At 57.9% G+C, this 23252-nt stretch overlaps 1 non-coding gene across 1 annotated transcript; it reads right to left on the minus strand.

The window, feature by feature from the left end:
* Positions 1 to 610: 610 nt before the first annotated feature.
* On the minus strand, positions 611 to 719 carry LOC118019183. The gene has a single exon (XR_004681613.1). It is a non-coding gene; the product is annotated as a U6 spliceosomal RNA (small nuclear RNA).
* Between the last annotated feature and the right edge of the window lie 22533 nt (positions 720 to 23252).

Raw genomic sequence — 23252 nt, forward strand, 5'->3', positions numbered from 1 at the left:
GAGAAGGCATTTGTCGCATCTGCAGCAGGGGCAGGAGTGACTTCAGGTGACCAGGGAGAACTGGCCTGGGAGCCAGAAACTTGGGCTCTGTGCCCTCTGAGCCCTAAGGGCTGTGTGGCCCGTTTTCCAGCTGCCCTCTGTGGACGTCAAGTGAGGCCTGGGGTCAGCATTGGCTGAAGTCCCTTCAAGCTCCACGGTTGTCTTTTCTCTCATGCCTGGGAGCTGTCCTTATACCGCGGAGCGCTGGGCACTGGCTGGGCGCCTCCCACTGCGGCCGTGGCAGCCAGTTCTCACTCCAGCTCTGTCAAGGGGGCCAGCGCATCGGCACCTTATCGATGAGCCACTCAGAGAGGTTGAGTTACCTGCCTCAGGTCACACAGCTGGTTTGGCAAAGCTTGGTTTGAGGCCAGGCAGTTTTGGGGGGGGGGTGACAATGGGGTTAATGGAGTCCCCCGGATCCCTCCCACCCTACTGTCACATTGGCCGCTCCCAGGTCAGCTACAAGGCACCTCCCGCCCTGCAGAGCCTGCAGCAAGGGTCTGCCTGGGGGTCATGGGGAGGACAGAGATGCTGCAGGCAGTCTTTGGCCTCATCTTTTGTTTTTACGTTTTTAAACATGGAACACTTCAAGATTCTGTGTGTCATCCTTATGCAGGGGCCACGCTCCTCTTCCCCGCCCTGTTTCAGTGTTGGTGTGTGTGCGGCCGAAGCGAGCACACCCCGTCCTTCGGAGACGAGGCTGGAGGCCCCAGGATGGTGGCGCCGAGTGGGCTGCACTTCCCATAGGGAGCCAGGAGCCTGGGTGAGGGGGTGGAGGGCTGCAAGGTGTCCTCTTGGCAGGAGTGAGGCTGGGTGCGGGGGAAATGCCTTGGTGGCTCAGAGCCTGACGGTAGCGGTAGCGTCTTCGAGGCCCATTGTCCAGATGAGAACACTGAGGCCCAGGGTCGCACAGTCTCCTGGGGGGCTCCCTGGGAGAGTCTGGCCTGGCCTTCTGCTGATCCTCCCCCGACTTACACCCCTTGCCGCCTGGACCAGGGTGGCCGCCGAGGGGGTTCAGGGGACAGGCAAGAGCGGGGACCGGCCCTGCCAGCTGGTGTCAGCAGCGTCTGTCTCATGAGTTCACAGCTGCTGGGATCATCTGCTCAGTCTCCCACCTCGGCACCAGCTGCTTCCCTGCCCCGCCCACTCACTCCACGGCTTTTCTCCGTTCCTTGGCGTCTCTGTTCTTCCTCCCTCCCCTCTCATTCTTTGGGTCTCTCAGAATTGGTCATCTCTGCCCCATCCACTGGGGGTGCCAGCCCTCCAGTGCCCAGGACCCGGGGGAGGTTTGACAGGCAAGCGGGACAGGCTGGGCTGGGGGACCGCACCCCAGGGGGAATGGGGGTTCCCCGGTTGATCACTCTGAGCTTCCAACTCCTCATCTATAAGATGGGGATAACAGCGCTCGCCTCGGAGGGCCATCGTGAGGGGCTTGCTTCTGCCCCGCTGCCCCATCGATGAGGCAGCCCTGCCAAGCTGTCCCTGCAGAGCGCCATCCACCTCTGGTATGTCACGGTCATTAACAAGGAGGGCTAACGGGTGGGGGTTCTGGTGCCACTGCTCAGCCCTCGGAGCCTCAGTGTGCACATCTGTGAAATAGGAAGAATAAGGCCTCCTTCCTGGGCTTGATGAGAGGGCTCCCATAAAGCTCTCACTGCGGGGCCCCACAGACATCAGAAGGGCCCAACGAATGGGGCTGACTATTCTCATTGAGCCCGCCAGTGTTGGGGGGCTCACCCCCTCCAAGACGGGTAGCCAGGGTGCCTGTTCTAGATGACACCTGAGCATGTGGACCAGGAGTCATTGCCTCTGCCTGCTGGTCGAGTCCCTCTTTCTCCTTCCAGAACCCTCCCCCAGCTGCCCACACTGTTGACATCTTCCTCAAGCCTCCTGTGGCATGATCGGCTGGGCCCACGCCTGGCACCTGTTTCCTGCTGGTTTACTCATTCTCTCGCACCTGGGGTGTTGAAAAAGCCTCCCAAGTGCTTGTCCTGCCCTCCCTGGCCCTCTCCACTCCACTCGTGAACTTTTTATCTAGAGGGATTAAAAAAAACCTCTTTATTGGGGGTATTTCTTAGTATAAAGCTCTCAAATCTTAAGTGTGCATGGCTCGATGGATTTCTCCATGTGTAGACTGTGTAAATGCCTCATCGATCAAGATACAGCACACTCCAACAGCCCAGGCCCTTTTCCAGTCAATAATCTCCCAGAGGTAACCACTCTTCAGACCTTAATCCCCCAAATTAGTTGCATCTACCCCTGAGCTTATTCAAATGCACCCACACAGCACACAGGCATTTCTGTCTGCCTCCTTCCATTCCACCTTATGGCTGTGAGGTCCATCCCACACTTACAGGCCTTGCAATTTGTTCTTTTTCATCGCCGTATAGTATTTCACTGACGGGATGGGCCCTCACTTACATATGCACCCCACAATCCCTGGGCTGTAGAGCGGTTCTCAGTTCCTGGCTCGCATGGAAAAAGCTATGATGAAAGTTTCTGTTCACATCTTTGGCGGTCATTTTGTTTTCGTTTCTCTTGGGCAAATTCTTGTGACTGGCATTTGCCAGATCACAACCCAGGCATGTGTTTAGTTTCCGTAAATCCTGCCAAGCCATTTCCCAAGCGGTTAATTAACACTCCCACTAGCAGCGTGTGTGAGTTCTGGTAGCTCCGCATTCTTGTCGACTCGGGGAGCGAGCATTCTTTTTTAATTTTAGCCATCGTGGTGGGAGTATGATGGGATCCCATTGTGGTTGTAATTTGCATTTCCCCCCGCGAGTGGTGGCGTTGGGGACTTTTCATATGCTCACTGGACAGCTGGACTCGGGCTCACTGAATAGCACCTGTTCCAGGCCTTGGCCAGTGCTTTTTTTTTTTTTATTAGGCTGGGATTTTTTCTTGATTTGGAGATTTTTTTTTCTTTTTTCTTTCTTTCTTCTTTTTTTTTTTAAAAGATTTTATTTATTTATTTGACAGAGAGAGACACAGCGAGAGAAGGAACACAAGCAGGGGGAGTGGGAGAGGGAGAAGCAGGCTTCCTGCTGAGCCGGGAGCCCGACGCAGGGCTCGATCCCAGGACCCTGGGATCATGACCTGAGCCGAAGACAGACGCTTAACCACTGAGCCAAACAGGCGCCCCATCTTTTTTTTTTTAAACATATTCTGGATTTGATTCGTCTGTGGATACGTGTATAGGCAGGCATATGCTTCTCTCTTGTCATCATTCACTTTCCCATCCTCTCACAAAACCCTCTCTTTGGCTCCTTGGGCGGTGCGGGTTCCTACCACTGAGGTTGGAATGTGGGGGGGCCCTCTGCCAGGTGGAATCGCCCTCCTCCCCACCTCGCCGGCCTTGCTGTCCAAGACCTAAATCAAACCACTTCCTCTAGAAAGCCAGCCCTTCCTGCTTCCTGCTCCACGGCTGGCAGCTCTGTGTTTGGCATGCTCAGCATGCACAGCCCGATGGCTACCATAAATGTGTGCATCTGGGCATCCGTGTGCACCTCTGGGGCGGGACGGTGTCCTGTACCTCACACAATGCTGGCTCTCGACCACCTCTTGGGGTAGGTTTTCAAAGGTAGTGTTGAGGTATGGCCCAGTTTGCCTGGGACAGTCCCCACTGAACCCATGGACGCAGCATGCTTATTAGCAACCCGTCTGGAGGCCCTGAGGGGAGGGGAGCGGGCGAGGCCACCCAGGGGCTGATGGGGAAGAGAACCCTCGTCTTAGGGACAGACCCGGGTCTAGTGCTGACCTGCCACCATGTACCGTGTGCTCTCAGGTAACTCCCTCACCCTCTATGCCTCAGTTTCTTCTTCTGTGAAATGGAGAGAATAAGTCTTTCTTTGCCCACGCCTCACCAGGGGGTTATGAGATGTCAGGGGAGCGTGCGTGTGACAGAACACAGGGCCGATGCACAGAGAAGCCAGTCTTGCCCCGGGCGAGCCCCTGCTTGGGAGGGAGGCGTCGGGCACCCCTGGCCCATTGTGCCTGTGTGAGAATGGAGGGGGCCCCGGGAGGGGCACTGAGCGCGCTCTGAGCGGGGGAGAAGCATGTCCCAGTCCGAGAAGCCCGGCTGAATACTCGCATCTCAGTCCGGGTGGTGGCTAAATGTCCTTTTCTGAGTGTTCAAACTATTTCATAATTTACCTTATTTTTCAAATTGAAAAAGAAAAGCCAGATTGGGCTCTCCCGATGCTCTGGGCTGCTTGCGAGGAGCCACCCTCCCGCTGCTCCTTCAGGCACCGCACGTGGATCAGGCCGGCCTGCATGGGCTGTCGTGGGCACGTATGGGACTCGCCTCTGACAAAGGAGGACACACGCCCTGTGTCAAGCTCCGCACACTCCGTCGGATGGCAGCCGGCTGAGGACAGGTGTTTGAGGGGTGGAGGGAGAGTGACCCAGGGCCTGGGGCTCTGCCGGGACGGGGTGCCAGGCCTGCAAAGGGGGCAGAGGCAGGAAGTGACAAAGGCAAGCTCAACTGACTTCCCGAGGCCAGAGTGGGGCCCCACGGCCCTCATTTGTACAGGTGGGGAGACTGAGACCCAGAGGCCAGAGGGGACTTGGTCAAAGTCATGCGGGCGATTCTTGGGGCTGGGTCCCTCCCGCTGACATCACTTCTGACTTGCCCCCCACCAAGCTTGCCGGGGATCAGGATACATTTTTCTGGCTTCCCCTCAGACTTTGAAATCCTGAAACTGCCTCGTCAACCCCCAGGCTTGGGCCGACCTCTGTGTCTTGGACCTGGGCTCCCCAGGACTGAGATCCTCTGAGTCCTGGGATGACCCCAGAAGAGCTCAGGTCCAGTGGGTAGCTCTGGGAGCTGGCGCGGGCTCACAGGCTCGTGGAGGTAATTCTGGACACCTCTTCCCATCTCTGAGTCAGTAACCAGGGCTGCTGGCCTGCAGAGGCCTTGGTGGGAGTGTTTGTATCACGGAAATTGGTTAATGCCCGAGGCAGGGTTTTCCCTGGCCACTGAGGGAGGCACGTTTCCCAGCACGCCACTGCACCCCGGCCCCCCGCTCCCGCCCCCTTCATCCCCAACCACGGCAGCTCCACTTCATCGGTTTTATACTTTGGACTCTGGATGAGATTTCATTTGAAGGAGAACTCTACTGCTTTATAAATTTTTGAAAAATTCTTCTTTTTATTTTATTTTTATTTTTTTTTAAAGATTATTTATTTATTTATTTATTTGAGACAGAGAGAATGAGAGAGAGAGAGAGAGCACATGAGAGGGGGGAGGGTCAGAGGGAGAAGCAGGCTCCCTGCTGAGCAGGGAGCCCGATGCGGGACTCGATCCAAGGACTCCAGGATCATGACCTGAGCTGAAGGCAGTCGCTTAACCAACTGAGCCACCCAGGCGCCCGAAAAATTCTTCTTTTTAAAAAAGATTTTATTTATTTATTTGAGAGAGAGAGAGCAAGCGCTAGAGCACAAGCGGGGGCGGGGGGAGGGACAGAGGGAGAAGCAGGCTCTCCGTTGAGCAGGGAGCCGGACTCGGGGCTCGATCCCAGGACTCTGGGATCATGACCTGAACCAAAGGCAGCCGCTTAACTGACTGAGCCACCCAGGAACCCTGAAAAATTATTCTTTTAGACCAATTTATTTGTTGTCATCTATCCTGGGTGTGCCAAGGAAACCTATGTGTCAGGGACTAACCTGGCCTAACTTGTGTGCTCTGAACTGACCTCTGAGTCCTGGGCTATCCTGGGCTAACAGGTGTTCCAAACCAATGCAAGTGTTTGGGGATATCGTGTGTCCCTGGATTAGTGTGTGGGCCTGGGCTGACCTGTGAGCTAGTTCTAGGCTAGCCTGGGCTAAGCTACATGTTCAGAGATAAGTTGTAGACCCTGGGCTACCCTCAGCACCTGTTCCAAGCTAATCTGCAAGACCTGGGGGAGTGCTCCCTCTTCCTCTCCTAGAGACAAGGACCAGCAACAGAGCTCCAGTCCTGGTGCCCTTGTAGATCTTCAATGGTGGGAAACTTGTCCTCAGTTTTCCTTCTGCTGGACACAACCAGTGCCCAAAAGCTTGGAGTTCCTTCAGGAGCAGGTGCCTGGGACGGCCTCAGGAGTCCAGAGCCAGCCTCCTCCTGAGCCTGTGGGAGTGGAGGAAGACGCAACCGGCTCTTGCCCGGGTCGGGCGGGGCTGGGCTGGGCAGGTGAGGGACAATGGGGTCATTGTGGGCTCTGGGGAGGAGGTCAGACATTAGGAGGACTCCCTGTCCTTCCTGATTCTTCCTGTTGAAGGAAGACAGGGAGCTCAAGTAAGTCTTGGCTTCACCCCCGGCCTCATCAAGAACCCCCCTCAAGAAAGCCTGGCATTCGTGCACAGCTCTGCGTCTGCCAACGTCACCCCCGTCCACCCATGGTTTGGCGGAAGGAGGATCATCCACCCAGTTGGCGGGTGGGGCCGCTGAGGCTCACAGGATCCCCGAGACTCCGAGTCCCCTGTCAGAATCCCTGTCCGAGAGCCTCCCCTCTGCCCTCGGTCCATCCCCTGCTCCCCCCGCCGGAGGCGTTGCAGCAAGAGCATCTCCCCCACTGCTCCCGGCCCCTGGTAACCCCAATCTGCCCCAGACCAAGAGCCTGGGTTCTTGGGATCCGCTCGGCCTGCTGGGGAGAGTTTTCCCTGTCCCGTGTGCCCCGTGGGTGCAGCCATGCCATGCTAGACGGATACAGTGACAAGGACGTCACTGCCCCCATCCCCACGGGGGAAGGCCACTGCTACCCACACCCCGAATTAGGTACGCTCCTCAGCTCTCTTCCCCATCCGGCCACATGTGTCCCTCCCACCTCCCTCCACCCCTGCCAGTCAAACCCGACTCACTCCATCCATCTTTCTACCCCTATTTCCTGAGCCCGTCTTGAAGATGGGTGCTGCACAGCCCTGCTCTGCTCTTGCCACTCCCTCTACGTACAGGACTCTCTCCTGTCCCCTCCTCCAGGGAGCCTTCCCTGACTCCCCACTCCCAGACCCCTTGAAAAGAGCTCCCTTTCTCCCTGGGCACTCTTGTGGCAACCCCAGGTCCTTCCTCTGTGTGGGTGGGCCTGGGAGCACCCCCAGGCAGCAGGACAGCTGAGGTCCTTCGGTCCAGCCCCTGGGAAGGCCATCAAGGCCACAGCAGAGGCCCTTCCCCTGGGTTGTCTGGGCTGCTTGGGGCTGGCACAGGGGCTCCACACTCACCAAGTGTGCGGGACGGGGAGGCACCTGGGGACTCTCGGAGGCAGGCTTTCTGAGCCTTGGTGTTGCAGGTGGACTTCCAGACCTTTGTCACCAGCCTGACATAATGTTCCTGTGTCTGGTGTCTCACTAACCCCTCACTGCCCTGTTCGGCCTGAATCAGGGGTGGGTGGGCAATCATGTATGGAGGGGTCCATGAATAAAACCCTGAGTGCCTCCAAGGCCCACAAGGCCAGGACGGTCTCATCCCTGCTGGGCCCCCGGTCTCAGCACACACCACCCGCCCCCACCTCTGGGCCTCCTTCCTCCCACCTCTGCCTCCCTCCCAGTGCATCGCTCTCCCTGAGGCTGTTCCCCACCTCCACATGGCCCTAACTTTCTAAAGCCCATGGGCCCCTCATGCCCTTAATAAGCTCATCTAATTCCACACCTTCAAGTTCCATCCACTAACAACTCCAAAATGCCTCTCGCCTGAACTCCAGACTCACACTGTGCACCATCCACCTCCTGGGAGCCCTCCCCTAGGAGCCCAACAGGCCTCCCTCCGAAAGCCGCTCACCCTCAGCCTTTCCCGTCCCAGTGGCACCTCCACCTCTCCAGTTAGGCCAGATTTCTCTTGCATACACCCCACATCCACTCTGCCCACAAAGCCTGTTGGTGCTGCTTCCAATATCAGCCTGAAGTCTGACCACTTCTCACCCCCCTCCACCCAAGGAGGCCAGCCGCGCATGCCCACCGCGCAGGGCACTCGGCCAAGGACAGCCTCCTGGGCGCACCAGGACCACTGCACAGGCCCCCTGGCTGGCCTCCTCACTTCCTCGTCCCCTGCAGTCTTGGCTCCCATTCACTCATTCATTCATTCAAGGACGGGCAAGGCCCCCGCTGTCGTGAAGCTTCCACAGGGCGAGGGCAGGGGATAGGATGGTGGTGCTGGAGGCAGATAGTTAGCAGCCAGTGAGACACGCTATTATTTCGCTGCAATCAAGATCATTGCTCCAAAGCAGAAGTGGGCGGGGCGGGGGGGGGCACAAGGCAAAGAGCAGGTGGAACCCACGTGGTCTGAGGCACAGAAAAGGCTTCCCTGAGGAGGGGCATTAAATCTGTGTTCTCAAAGATGGGTCTGTGTTACGTGGGCGAAGAGAAAGGAGGGTGGGGAGGTGGAGGGAAATGATGCAGGGAGAGCGATGCACTGGGCAGCCTCAGAGATGAGGGGCCCGGAGAGAAGGAGGCAGAGGAGGGCTGGGGAAGTTTCCAGGAGGCGGAACACAGGAGGATTTAGAAGGCAGAGAAAAAGTCAGGGAAGCGAAGTTTGGGCTGGTTGAAGAGGCTCTGAACATCAGCGCAGAGAAGCGTTATTTTATTGCATCGAAAACAGGGAGCTACTGAGGAAGGCTGGTGAGCTGGAGATGCCTATGGTAGGGCGGGCCTTGGGGACCCACTTAGTGGCTGTGAATAGGAGAGGGGTGCCTGGAGGTGGAGACCAGGCTACACCCATGGTAGGGTCTGGATATGAGTTGAGGTTCTGGGTGACCTTCAGTTTCCTTTCCTGTCAAGTGCGTAACAATCCTAACCTTGCATAAGGAGGCTGTTTTGTGAGGGCGTTTGTTCTAACCCTAACCCATTGTCCCCGGGGCGCGGCAGCCTGCCGTTCTGACACTGGCCGCTAGGTGGCAGCCTCCCCCAGCAGCCCCACCTGTAGCCTGGCCTGGGCCTGGAGGCTTGCCTGGGGAGGGTACCAGGCGTGGCACTGCCACCTCTCAGCCTGCAGTTTCTCGGCGGAATCTTCTCTCCTTACCCGCTCACCAGCCAGAGGCTTCCGGGGCCTCGGGGCCCAGGGGGGAGGCCATGAATGAGAAATTCACCATGCACACCGCCTGGGTGGGGGCCTCTCTCCAGAGCAGCCCTTTGCCAGGCCCGGGGCCCGGGGGACACTGTGTAGGGCTGCCATATGGAGCAACTTCATACAGTATTGGGGACAAAATTTTGCTAAAAAGTATTCGTAATTAATCTAAAATTCACATTTATCTGGCAATCCTGAGCCCGTGGCCTTGGCCCTCATGGGTGACATGGCCCGTGGTCACGCACGCATGTGCGCTGAGCAGAGCCTGCCAGGGCTGAGAGCTTCAGGGAGGGAGCTGTGGCACCAGGAGACCAAACCCAGCTTCAGCTCACAGTCCCCTCCCCTGCATGCTGCTCATCTCTGTGTCCACCTGTCCATCCAGCCATTCACACATCCATCCACCTACCTATCTATCCACCCATCCATCCATCCATGCACGCACCCAGTCACCCAGCCAGCTGTCTTTCTCACTCCCTGTGGACCGGCTAGTCTCAGAGGGTGTACAGACCACTGGCCCTGTCGTCATGTTCTCCTGGGCTCTATTTCTGTCCTGCTAGGTCCAGTCCACTCAGCTTCTCTCTGGAGCTTCGGCAGAGCCTGGTGGCAGAGCAGAAAAGAGTCCACGGCTCCTGCCTGCTTTGAAGGCCCTGCTTTCCATGGTGCATTCGGGCTGGACACGTACACCCCACCGTCCCCTCCCTGGACCAGGAGTGTGTCCCCAAGAGTGTCGGCAATTGCACTTTACCAGGTAGTCGTGTGTGTGAGTGGGACCGGGAAGGGCAGGGAAGGGGAAGCGGGGTGGGGGTGGGGGGGCTGGCACTGTGGGCAGGATCCAGAGAGAAGGGCCTTCCCAGTGGAGATACTACCCATTTCTCCTCACCTCCTCGGGGAACGTGGGGCTTAGGACCCTGAAGGCCAGCTCGGGGATGCCTCTCAGAGACCAGCTGGACCCATCTCTTGCTCCCCGGATGTGAGATTAGAAACTGAGTCCCAGAGAGGTCCAGCGAGTGACCTAAGGACACACAGTGTCCCACTCCCTGTCTGAACGGATCCTCCTGCATCCTCCAGGTTCTGATCTATGTTAGCTCTTGGGCTCCGTGAGCCACCTTCTATCCCCCAGGGGTCCCTCGCAGCCCTACATGGGGCCCTCTGCAGGGACACGGCCCCTTCGTCTGTCCCCTCCACCTGGAAGAAGATTCATGAGACAGGTGAGTTAGTTTAAAGTAACCTGCAGTCTTTTTATCACCTTGATGGCTACAATGGATTTTGTTTCAGGGAGTATCCATGAGACTTTAATTAAATCAGGAACTCGGGCCCCTCCAGCTTCCCTGCTGCTTATCAGCTTCTTAAGGCCGTGATTCATTACCCAGGATTATTTTTTTTCCTCCCTGAAATAATCTTTAAAGGCCTTCTATCAGGGAGATTAAAGCCATAAGTCATACACGCCCACGTGGATGCTTTGTTTGCTCTGCACATGGGTGCTGTCGAGCCACCTAGAGGACGGGGCCCCCGGCCTGGCTCCCCGGCTGGACTTGTGGGTGCTAGGGTAGCCTGGGTGGCTGGGGAGGGATGATCAGGAGCTCAGCGTCAGGCTTCGCTTTCACCATTGCCCCTCGAGGTCCTGGGTAGAAGAGCTGGTCCCGTAGTCAGCCTCTGCTCTCACCAAAAATATACAAACATAACAGGACAGAAAGAGGGACCCAGCAACTCTCTCAGCCTGCTACCCCATTCCTCGCCTTTTCCTCTCGTTCTGCTTTCTTTGCTTTATGATCTTTCTCCTTGCTTCATTTAATAAACATTCATTGGCCCCTGCTCTGGGTCTCTCTGTTCCGGGTGCCGGGCAGAGCAAGACAGACAGGATGCCCATTAAGGGACACAGAGTGTAAGTATAGTGAGGGATGATACCACATTTGTCTCTCACCCTCCTCCAAGTCTCTATCTCTTTGTCCCCACTGCCACCCCACCCCCTGTCTTTCTATGTCTCTGTCTCTCAAATAGAGAAGCAAGAGGCTAGAGCACTCCCTGGAGGTAAATGGCCTTTGGGCTCATTTTGAATTGTTCAGTGTGACTCTCCCCTGGACCAGTTTCCTAGGGGGTGGGGAGGGGCAGGCTCTGTCCAGGTCCCCAGACCCTTGAGGATTAGTGAAGTTCATGCTTCAGCGCTTCATGGGGACAAAGGCCACCAGGGTCATGGAGGGAGGAGGGCAGCCTACCTGGAGGAGGCGGTGATGGAGACTCAGGTAGGGCTGCAGAGAGCTTGGGCCTGGAGCACAGCCTGCCCTGCTCTGGTTTCAGAAGGAGCCGGAGTGGATCCTAAGCCACAGGTCTCCAGTGCCTGCCTCATCTCTTTGCTGGGGTGAAATGCGAGGTGCTAAGGTTTAGCTCTTGACGCCTTCCCCCAACCTGGTCTTTGTCCACTGCCAAGTTCAGTAAGTTGCTAGTGACCCATGCGTCCGTGGCTCTGGAGATGTCCGTGTATTTGTGCTGTGTTGCTCTGAGTCTCAGATGCTGGCTCCTGAGTGTGGCTTCTGTGTGTCCTGGAGGCAGGCAGTGGGTGTAGCCGGGACGGTCGCATGGGGCGGCCCAGGTAAGTCTAAAGGGGGACTCCCAGTCCCACGGCACCGGCTGGATGGTGAGGCCAGGAGCAGCAGCTGGCGCCCATGACCTGATGTGCATAAACTGGTCTGCAAGGGGAACGTGTCTGTGGTTGTGGGTGGTCAGAGACGGGCCCAGGGGGTCCGGGAGCCGGAAACCTGGGATGACGCTCGGCCCCTGCCCCCCGCACGGGGCCTGCAGCTGACTCTGCACCCCAGCACATGACTTCCTTTCCTTTTCTTGAATGTGTCTGTTCTCTTCCACGTCCTGGCCACTTCCTGCACAGGTGGTTCCTCTGCCTCCATCCACATCCGTGTCACCCGGACTCCTCTGGCTCAGCTGTGCCACGCCCCCAATGAGGCCAGGTCCCCGTTCAACGCCCTTCTAGTACCAGGCACTCCTCTAGAGCCCTGGGCACGACTGCAGCCCACTGGTGTGGGGACGAGTCCCCACAGGGCAGGACTGCCGGCATGGCTGGGCCCCTCTGCCTGGCACAGAGCCGGTGGTGGGCCACACTGAAGGGACTCTGCGGACATGGAGCTCCCACGGGGAGTATGGCCCAGACCTGGAGAGAGAGACATCCCCGAGCCCACTTCTGCCCAGAACACAGAGGGTCTCTGTGATGCAGCAGACCAGCCTGTGGGGTCTGGGCAGGGATCCTGTCTCACGAGGCCGCAGGAGGGGACTGGGCCCGAGCGCACGGGAGAGCCCCTCTTCCTCGCCGGCTTCCTGGACCTTCCCGGGGCGGGACGGTGGCTGCAGTTAGGCAGGAGGCTTACACCACTGTCACCTCCTTTACACCTTAGCCTGGCCAGCCCAGCGGACACTGATGTTTATATTGATCTGTGTCACACACGATGACTTCATCTTCTGAGACAAACTCAGAACTACATGCAGAGCCTTTCAAATCCAGGCCACCTTGATTTTCTCTAACATCTGCTCCCGATGTGTGTGGGTGGGGGGCACCCGGCTGCCCCGAAGCCCAGGACTTCAGCAGAAGTGATTGAGTTTCAGGGGCTCTGGGACGACCTGTGGTTCATCCAGGAGTAGGGGGGTGAAGGCCGATGAGGGAGAGGCGATTAGCTTGTGATCTCTGAGAGGGTAAAAGTCTTCCCTTAAAATAATAGCTCCTGTTGATGGAGAGCTCAGCGTGCCCTCTGTGGGAAGTGCTTGGACGGGGCTCCCGAGCCTTCGAACAGCCTTAGGGGGGAGCTGTCACTGTCCCACTTTCCAGATGAGGGAGCAGAGGACCAGGAGCTGCGTTCCTTCCTTGGGTCATTCATTCGCTGGATCCCGCGCTCATCAGACTCTCTCCCGTGGGCCCACTGGGTGTTGCGCGCTGTGCTCACTCCACAGCAGGATGACAAAAGGATGCTGCTGTTGATCCGTGTCGGGCTCACCTTCCTGCCTGCGGCCTGACTTTACTCAGCGACCCCAGAAGGGAAATGTTTTATCTTTACCCCCTTTTGGCTGCTCACGGTCTCTGCCCCGCGAGTGTTCCTGGGCCAGGAGTTGGGCCCCGGCAGAAGCTTCCTTGGCTTGGGACGGGCAGCAGGACGGCTGAAGACAACAGGCTTCCAGCCGAGAGGGCAAAGTATTTTTTCTTTTGGAAGCGTGGACCGCGGCAGGCGTGGTGTGCCATCCTCGTGCAGGCCGTGCCAGCTTCTCTGCCTGCCCCACGTCAGCGTGCGTGCCGCCCAAGCGGGCGCTGAGAGTGCCGAGCTTCGGAGTCACCATGTTGACCTTGGCACCTCAACTGCTCTGAGCCTCAGTCTCCTCATCTGTGCGATGGGGTTGATGAGAGCTCCCCCTGCATGTGGCTTTTGTAAAGGTTAGAGATGGCGTGTGTCAAGCCCTGGACACAGGGCCTTCACAGGTAAGAGGGACGGGGAGGAGGAGGAAGAGTGGGGGGACATGACACCCTTTCTCCAGAAGACAAGCTAAGCAGTGCGGGAACATGTCCCTGACGCTGCGGCACCACCAGTTAGGGGTGTCCATCACCTCACCTCCTTGAGCCTCACTTCCTCCTCAATGAGACAGGCCGGGCCGAGCCACCAACTATTCACCTTTGCAGGGTCTCTCCGCGCCTCCAACAACATCACACGGATGCGGAAGCTCCCTGCAAAGTTCTCGGAATTGCCCAAACTGGAGGATGCTTGGCTTTTCCAGCCCTACTACCAATTTACTCTGTTTTACCTCTCCAGTGATAAATAAGAAACTCTGGCCGGGGAAAGCGTCCCCCCTGCAATGATTCATCCCCTCTCTGGGAGGTCCCTGTGGCCTCCAGCTGCGCCATTCCATCTGCACACCTCATGTCTGGCCCCCTCTGCTCCAAGGACCGGGTCTTTGGCTGTCCTGTGTTCTTTGGGACCCCGGAATCCAGTAGGTTGTCCCCTGGAAGGCACAGCTCAACCAGCTGGCTGAGTGACTGCTCTAACCTCAGAGCTTTTGTCAAATGGTGGGGGTTGTCGGGAGGGTCCGATGGGAGGGTCCGATGGGAAGGTGTCTGTACGTGGTGGCTGGCATGTAACACGGTGGTGCTTAGGGAATATCACCCCCCTTCTTCATTGCTCAGGCCCTTCTTGAATATCAGCTGCCTCATCCACAGGAAAAGGGGGTTGGAACTTGAAAGGATGGCAAGCATGGGGCCATATTTGGGACTACCTCACACGGTCTAAGGCCAATGGCATACATCACTAATCAACTGGAAGCAGCCTCAGAATCCTTCTTAACCCAGGATCCAGGGAACCTCAACCAATCAGTTCATGGATTGCTTGAACTTCTAAGATAAGGAACTTCTAAGGGCTAGAATAGTCTTGATGTGGGAAGGCTCAAAGAGTCTAGATGGGGAGAGGATCTAAAGCTTGCTATATGAGAAGAAGAGGAAGAGGAAGAGGAAGAGAATCCTTCCACGTGCATAAGCCTGGTTGTTTCCAGTGCATCCTCACCCAGAGAGTGCCCAGTGATGCAGGAGGGCCTGCCTGGCAGAGAGATGCAAGTCAGGGGCTAGAAACCCCAGGCCTTGGGTTCTGCCCCCATGACCTTTCCCCAAACCTTGGCCTCAGACAGGCTTCAATATGCATCATCACCACCATCCTTTACTAGGGGCCTAACTCTGGGCCAGCCCCCAAGTCAGGCACATGCGTCTGTGATATTGATCCTCACAGCCACCTGTTCCCCCATTCTACAGACAGGAAGGCAGAGGCTGAGACGCCATGACTCGGTGCCCAAGGCTGCACAGCCAGACAGGAGCCCACCTGGGAGGGGCCCCATTGGCTCCTGCTGGATTTAGCCAGGCCATTAGCCAGGTCCTTGACATCAAATGAATTCTGTAATTTGTAAACGCAGCTGAGTGGCTTTTTACAGAGGAATGTCGGGAAGTGAGAGAAACTAGCTTTGATAGATTTACTGAGCAGTTGAATGCCAGCCTCCTGCCCCCTCCTGCTTTCTCCAGGAGCCACACGCGACCAGAGAGAAGGCCCGAGAAGGCTTTTGTGGCTGACGGCCAGGCCTCTCATCGGCTTTTACAAGACAGGTTTACGATGTGGAGGAGATGGGGATGCAGGGCAGGAGGGAGAGGGCTGCCTCTGTCTAGATCTCAGGCAGGAGTGTGACAGACTAACAGGTGAAGCCTGGGGGAGGACAGCCCTGTCCCCTCCCCTGGGGGCTGCATGCCCACCCTGCCCATGCGTGGGCCCCCAGGGCTGGGGGCCTGTGAGGGCAGAGCCAGACGGATGACCATACTGGTCCCCACTATCCTGCCTCCATCCCTGCCTCCCAATATTGTCTGTTTTCCGTACGGTGGCCAGAGCGAGCATTTTCCCACAGACCAGGTCCCACGGCTCCCAAAGGCTCCCGTTGCACTTGGGGTGCCCTCCCCACCCAGCCCTGCTCTCCAAGCTGCGGATTTGCTTCCCTCTTTGGAACCCTCTTTTCCCCCTTCACCTGGTTCAGGATGACACGGCGCCCGGACACAGCTCAGGTGCCCATTCCTGTGAAAGCCTCACAGCCCCCCAGGCCTCCCCTCATTTCCTAAACCCCGATTTGTGGTGCTGCGTTCTGTGTGCAGGACACCGGCAACCCTGGTGAGGTCAGGAACGGTATTTGTCCCATTGGGTGGCATATCCCCAGCACCCAGGACAGGGCTGGCATGCAGTAGGTGCTCAATTAATGTGTGAGATTGCAGGGGGGAGCAGCTGGAAGTGAGGGCCCTGAGAGGGCATGAGCTGGGCAGGGGCATGAGGACAGCATGGTGGGAGTGGGGTGATGAGGTAGATGCTGCTCATCATCAGCACATCAAGGCCGGATGAAGCAAGAGGGCCTAGAAATCTCTCACCAGAGAAGATGTGCCCAAGATGCCCCAGGGGGTGTGATCACAGCTTTCAAGTGTCTGAAGGGCAAGGACCTAGAAGAAGGCACATGTCTTCTGGGTGTTCTCAGGAGTGGAAGAAAGGCGGGGAGAAAGGGGACGGAGAGGGGGAGAAGCCACAGGAAGGCAGCCATCAGCCTGCTGGAAGAAGAACTTTCTGGCACTTGGAGATGTTCCATAACAAATGAAGGTACCTAATGTGGTGGTGAGCTCCTGGGAGCTGGGGGCATTCAAGCAGAGGTGGGTGAGGATGAGCTGAGAGGCAGGGCGGTTAAGCTGATGGCCTCTACAACTCTTCCCCACCCTCCAGCCTGGCCCCACAATCCATGGACGCACTGGGAGATGTCCCCTGTTGGTCAGAGTAGGGGGACCAACTGTCCGATTTGCCTGGGACTACAGGGTTTCCAGGGATGTGGGACTTTCAGTGCTAAAACCTAGAAAGTCCTGGGCACACTGGGACAGGAGTGTCTTGGGGATCCCCCCTCCCAAGCTAACGTGGCTCTGGTCCTCACAGTGAACACCAAGGCTGGAAAAAATGGTCTGGACCACCTCCTTCCCTGGCATTGTAAGCCCACCTAGCTGGGAAGGGCAGACGTGGAACCCTCTCCACCAGGAATTCTCCATGATGTTAGGCCAGGCCAGCTAGAGGCCCTGGCCACTTGTTCCCTTCTCTGGGCCTCTCTTCCTCTTTCTGTAAGATGGACATGGGGGTAGATGGGTGACTGGAGACATTGCACCCATGGTTATCCATCATCCCCTGACCTAGAAGCATCAGCCTCCGCTTTCTCCCCCTGGCCGGAGATTAACTTCTGGACTTCTAGCTTCCTTCTTGCTGCACATGGGGATAGTGGGGGAGAGGGGTGACGCCGAGGGGGCAGGGAACGAGAGCCTCCCTCTTTCTCTGGTGGGCGCGGGGCGGAAGGCCCAGGGGCCTGCCCTCGGCCAGCTTCCTGCATGTGGCCTGCCCCAGCTGCCTATCAGGCTGTCCCCTGCCAGGTCCCTGGCAGTGCTCGGCCACCCCCTGCTTCCTCGGGCCCTGGCTTCAAGCCTTGGAAGGAGGAGGTGGAGAGGGCTGGTGCGGGGGGAGGCCCAGCTGTGAGCCTGTCAGTGCAAGGCTGCTCTTCACGGCGAGAGGGCAGACCGAGCGTGAAGCCCAGAGCGGCCCTTTCAGGCATCAGGCCTCAGGGCGGCAGGCCTGGGGTCCCAGGGCGCACCGTAGCTGGGCCCAGGGTGCTGCTGTCACTCCGCAGGGCTGGGGGACGTGGGGCAGATGGTCCGAGGAAGGGGCCGCACCAACCTAGGAGCCAGGCAGCTCAGGTCCCGGGCTGACCTCGGCACGGACCTTGGGCCAACCACTGCCCCTCTCGGGGCCTTGGTGTCCTCCCCGGCCACTCTTCCTTCCTGTCATCTGCTGTGCGGCTCAAACACCTCGGGTGAACACGAAAACTCTTCTGCAGGACTAGTTCTTGCTCAGCTCACCGGGGGCTGAATCCCCAGTTTGCTCTTTGCAGGGCACAGCCTGAGCAATAGACCCATTCCCTCACGGTTTCCACGCCCAAATGTGCACACGCGCACCCACGTTCAGACACCCACACCTACCTTCACCCCCCCATACGCACAGCCTCAGGCACGCACACACAGCTTCACACACCCATACTCGCCTCCATTTACACACACACACAGCTTCACACATGCCCACACCCGCCTTCATGCCCCCCATGCTTTCACACCATCATGCACACACACAAATACCCCTGCCCCCTGAGACCTTGGGGAGCAGGCGGCCGGGGAGGCAGATCAGCCGGGCACACGTGCCCTGTAGGAGAGGAGTCTGAGCGGACCCCTCCAGCCCAGGCCCCCGGCACCATCTCATCCCAGCAGCCCTGCATGGCTCTGGAAGGTCGCTGGGCCCCGCTCCCCCTTACAGCCTGGTTCCAGGTAGCGGCTGGGCGCTCCAGCTCCACATCCTTGACACTGAGCTTCAGGCCTCTTTAAGATGCAGGAGGAAACCAGGCGGGGAGGGAGTGGGGGTGACTGGCCCAAGGTCGTGCAGAAACCAGGAAGGAAACCAGATCTCCCCAGAGAGGCTGTGAGATGTGCTCAAAACATCGAGCCTCCATCGGGAGCCGGCGTCTGTGCCTGCCCTGTCCGGCCATCTCCACCCCTGGCCTCAGCCACCCTCCCTGGGCCTTGGTTTCCTCCTTAGTCTGCAATGGAGGCCAGTCAGGCTATGCTTCTCAGTCTTTTTCCTGCCTTGACACCCCCAAGAGATCCTCAGCCTCACCCCCAGCTGTGACAGGGCCCCTGGGGACAGGGAACCTGAATTCAGAGCCATAGCAAGTAATCCTGATGTGTCCCCCGAGAGGGGACGTGACCTTGTAATAGTCCTTGTACTGAATGGTCCTCCCCGCCCCCATGCCCCTGTCTGGTGTTCTCAGGTTGTCTGTCTCCTCCGCTCTCTTTCCCCAAAAAGGGGCCCCAGGACTATTCAGACGGCCCTCGGTCAGTAGAAGGAATCAGCCCCCTGGGAGCTCAGATGCCCTGAGCCTCCCCGTGTTAAGGACCCTGACACAAAAACGTTGCCTAGGAGCCTGCAGGGGGAAGGGCTTCCATCCGCCTGGGGCTGCAGAACATTTAGTCATGAAGGCCAGAAGTTCATCCAAGCGGTTCCCTGGCAGGAAAGTCGGGTGGAGCCAGGGGCCAGCAGCTCTGGGCTGCTTCTCTCAGTGGTCTCTCCATCCTCCTCCCCTCCCGCATTTCCCAGGACAGCCTCTCCCTCTGCTTGCCTGTTTATCCTCCTTGTTCTGGGTGCTAGCTCCAGTTCACCATATCCTCAGCCCAAATCCCAAGGAGCCCTAACTGATGGTCTCTGCCCCGCTGGGCCAACCCCAGGTGCCAGGTCACATGAGCTGCTCCAGGCTGCCCACGGAGGGCCATGTTTTACCCTGTAGCTACAAGGGGACATGGGTATGGCAGGCACCCTGAGTGACATGGGGATATTGCACCACGCTTTCTGGAAGACAGGAGTCGGGGCTTGATCTTGAAGGAGAAGGAGGGCTTCAGAAAGTGGTGAAAGCCCTGTTCACAGCTCAGCGGGTGCTATAAGGTAGACTGGGGACCGCCCGCCCGGAGGGTCTTTGAAAGCAGGCATGAGTCAGGGCCAGTGTGGGGTGAGGAGGGGTGGGCTGAGGGTGCAAATCCACTGAAGGTCTGCACGGCAGGGGTGGAATGGGAGACTGAGCAGCCTACTGGGACAAGAGTCCCTCGAGAGTTGGAGGACTGGAATAGGATGTGCATCATAAACGCGAAGAGAGATGGCCTGCAGCCTCAGCCGCTGTACGGGGGGGCCCAGGGTAACAGTCGGGAGGCTGAAGAGCCTGCTCAGAGCAGGTGTATGTGGGCATGGCCTGATAGCAGGGGTGAGGAGCGAGAGAAAAGTCAGCTGTGGAGATTCCAGGCATAGACCTCTTGGGAGCCCCGTCCCTGAGTGCTTTGTCCACTTGAGATGCAGAGTGGGTGAGGTTGCTCCCTGCCTGGCTCTCCTGGGGAGACAGGAGCAGGAACCAGCGGTGAGAGCAGGACTGCCAGAGCGGCAGGGCAAGCTCACGCTGCTGTGACAGGTGACATCTGTCAGCTCTGCTCACACCATGGCCAGAGGGACTACACCCAGGCACGGACATCGGTAAACTGCCGTGTGTCCCCCTGGGAGGAGTGCGGGTGCCTGGGCCACAAAACCCAGGCCAGAGGCAGGATGACTGAAGGAATTCTGACCTTGAACTTGGAGGGAAAGTGATGGCTGTTCTTAAACATCTGAGGGTCTGTCCCACAGAAGAGGAATTCTGCTTGCTCTGGGTGACTCCTGAAGGCAGAGTTAGCTCCAGAAAAGGGGATTTTCAACTGAAATGGAGAAGAAGTTTCTAGGTCAGCACTTTCCTGTGCTGGAGGCACGCGGACAGGTTCGAGAGTCCCATCACTGACAGGACTGCAAGCAAAGGACATGTCCTGCTCATCCAAAGTACCATGCTTGTACGTGGTCCGAGGGACGCCCAAGACAGGCATGCCATGAGCCCTGCTCTTGGAGGCTGATGGTAGTGTGCGGGGAACTTGACTCAGACAGAACACACAGAGGGAACCATGGCAAAGGAGTCTCACTCATGTCTTTTCCACCTTTCTGGAAGCACTTGGGCCTGGGGAAGGCTGCCCAGCAGCAGTGAGGCTGTCTTGTGGACCGTACGCAGCCTGTCCTTGGAGGAATGCAGCTGGGACCAGATAACCTTGGGCAGGGATGCTGGAAAAGGGATTCCAGTTTCGGGCATGAGGAGGGGGTTGGATGTGAACAGATGACCTCTGTGGTCCCTTCGAGTCCAGAGTTCCTTGGCAGGGAAAAACAGCCGCAGAACTCTGAGCAGTGCACAAGGTTACTGAGGACGGAACGGAGATCCCAATATAGCTGGCGGGAGGAAGGCGGCAGCGGGCGAGGGGAAAATAGGTCCCCCGAACAAATGAGGTGGGGCACGAAATTAACGAGGCTGGAAAGGGCTGAGCTCAGGGACTCATTTTTAAAAACTGTCTCTTAGCAAGAAAAATTAGGGAAAGAAATGTGGGCAATGGAGATGTAATGGGGGTTGTGACTGTGTCTGTCGACTGCCAGCCAACTGGCCCGAGAGAGGGGCCTCCTGGACAGAGAGGAAGAGATGCAGAGCAGTAGGTCTGGGGTGACCCCTGCATGTGTGCAGGCCAGAGAGGAGCTGGTGATGGAATGTGGGTGATAACATCCTGTCCACCCTGCCAGTCGCCCTGCATACCAGCTCTTCAGCTGGGCCATTCTGTCCCCCATTCTGCCCTCAGGCACTGTACTCGGACTTGCTTATCTAACTACTCCTCACCTCCACTCACACTGTTCTCTTCACTTGGCATAATGCTTTCCTCCTGTCCAATGGGGTGTTTGTCCTAGATGACATCCGAGTGTTCCTCTTCTCGGCCACTCTATAACCCCTTGAGTGGTGGGTATTGGGGCTGCCAGAGTCACCCTTGGTGACTGGTTGACTTTATCCTTGTCTCTTTGGGAAGAATAGATGCTGGTGCCTGGGTGCCTTGGGGCCTTGCCCACCCTGCTCTGCCCCAGGGCAGTTGGCCTGGAGTTTCCTGGGGATAGAGGCTGTTGGATTCCTTTTGGTCTCCCTGGCCCCTGGTCTGACACTACAGGCAGAGGGCATGCTGGGTGGTTGGATGGATAGATGGATGGATGGGTGGATGGATGGATGGGCGGATGGATGGATGGGTGGGTAGGCAGGTGGGCATGTGAGTGGGTGGATGGATGTGTGTGTAGATGGATGGATGGATGGGTGAGTAGATGGAGGGATGGCGGATGGGTGGATGGGTGGATGGGTGGGTGGATGGGTGGATGGATAGGTGGATGGATGAATGGGTAGGTGGATGGATGGGTGGGTGAATGGATGGGTGGATGGGAGGATGGCTGGCTGGCTGGCTGACTAGCTGGATGGATGGATGGGTGGATGGATGGGTGATGTGCGGTTGGGTGGGTGGAGGGATCTCTTCTCTCTGACCACCTGTGTGCCATCTGACAAAGGGCATAGTTAGCTGCATTAGAATGATTCTATCTTTCACTGGGTACGGAGGGAGGAGGAAGAGTTCGAGGAGGAGACAGGGAAGATTATAAGGGACCAGAGAGGAACAATCAGATACTTCCTGCTAACACCTGAGCTACTAGGTCCTTAAAGAAGAAGAAGGCACCCTTCCTGCCTCCTCCCAGAGCACGACCCCTTGGCTCTCACCACTGGGCCTCTTCTAGGAGGTAACAGCTCTAGGAGCAGGGGTCAGGAAGGGGAATCGGCAGGTGAGGCTCTCAGCCAGGGCTTCCTCAAATCATGCGTTGGGGGGTGGCTCAGAGAGTCCATCCGGGGTCAGGAGAGGCAGTGGGGGCCTGTGATTTGAATTTATTGGCTCCTGGGCTCCTGCTTATGGGTGGAGACTGCTGCCACCAGCCCTGAGGAGTGGCCCATGAAGCCCTTGGGAAATAAAATACTCTCAAGGTCCCACTACCCTGCTCTGGAGGCTCCAGTAGCCCGCAAAGCCCCAAAGCTCCATCACCCCTCACTGTGGTGGCCCTGGGTCCTGGTATGCAACAGCTCAGGGTTGAGCTGAGCCCCTCCAGGTACTAGCCTCCCACCCCAGCCCAGGCTCTGGAGGGAGGGGAGAGAGCTGGAGCTCAGGATCTGGGGTGTAAGACCTCAAATGAATCCTCAACCATGGGGGACCTGGCTGCAACCAGCCTACATTTCCTGGGGCCTCTGGGATGCTGAATTTGGGAAAGCTCATGCCTGCTGCCCACTCTGGAAAACCCTAGGGTCGTGGTCTGAGCCCTGAGAGTCCCGGACTCTGTCCCTGCCCCCCCAAGCCAGATCCTCTGGTCCTTCCCTCCTGGTATAGGTGGGGTCTGGAGGCTCAGAGAGGAGAGGGGAATCATCCAAGTTCACACAGCACAGGAAGGGGGCAGAAAGGGAAAACAGAGCCCCCATTAACCTGAGCTTTTTCGAGGCAGTGCTGTGTCTTTCCTGGGACAGCCCCCAGTTCTCTGAAACCTCATCGCTCCCCCCTTTAGGCAATCCTGACAAGCCACTTGCTTCTCCAGGTGTAGGAGGGCTGGAGTGGGGCTTGGTTAGGGGGATGCGGAGCTGAACTGTTTCAATGGCCAGCAGCCCCCGGGCTTGGTCAGCTGGGCAGGTGGCGAATGTAGGACAGACAGCTCTCTGCTCCCCTGGATCGGGCCTCCGAAAATTCAGTCCCTGGAAACCCCTGCTATATCCTCCTACCTACCTCGGATGTGGATGTGGAGGGGTTGGAAAAGGCCCCTAGAGGCTGCCCGGATCTGACCAGGGTGATGCCCAGGAGCCCAGACCGCCCCAACCTCTGTGCTGTGGGCCTGGGCGGGGGTGTCCCCCTGCTCCCTTACTGAGCCCTGCCAGCTGGGCCCCCTCCTCCCAGCCCGCCCTATGACCCAGCCCAGGTGACAGCGTCCGGAAAGAGGTACAACCAGCTGGACTCCTCAGCAGCTGTGTCCGGGAAGCAGGGAGGCAGGGACAGGGAGGCAGGAGGCAGGGAGGCAGGGAGGCAGGAGGCAGGGAGACAGGAGGCAGGGAGGCAGGGAGGCAGGGAGACAGGAGGCAGGGAGGCAGGGAGACAGGAGGCAGGGAGGCAGGG

Source organism: Mirounga leonina, unplaced genomic scaffold, assembly GCF_011800145.1.
Source record: "Mirounga leonina isolate KUSES-001 unplaced genomic scaffold, KU_Mleo_1.0 Mir_107, whole genome shotgun sequence".
Classification (NCBI taxonomy): domain Eukaryota; kingdom Metazoa; phylum Chordata; class Mammalia; order Carnivora; family Phocidae; genus Mirounga; species Mirounga leonina.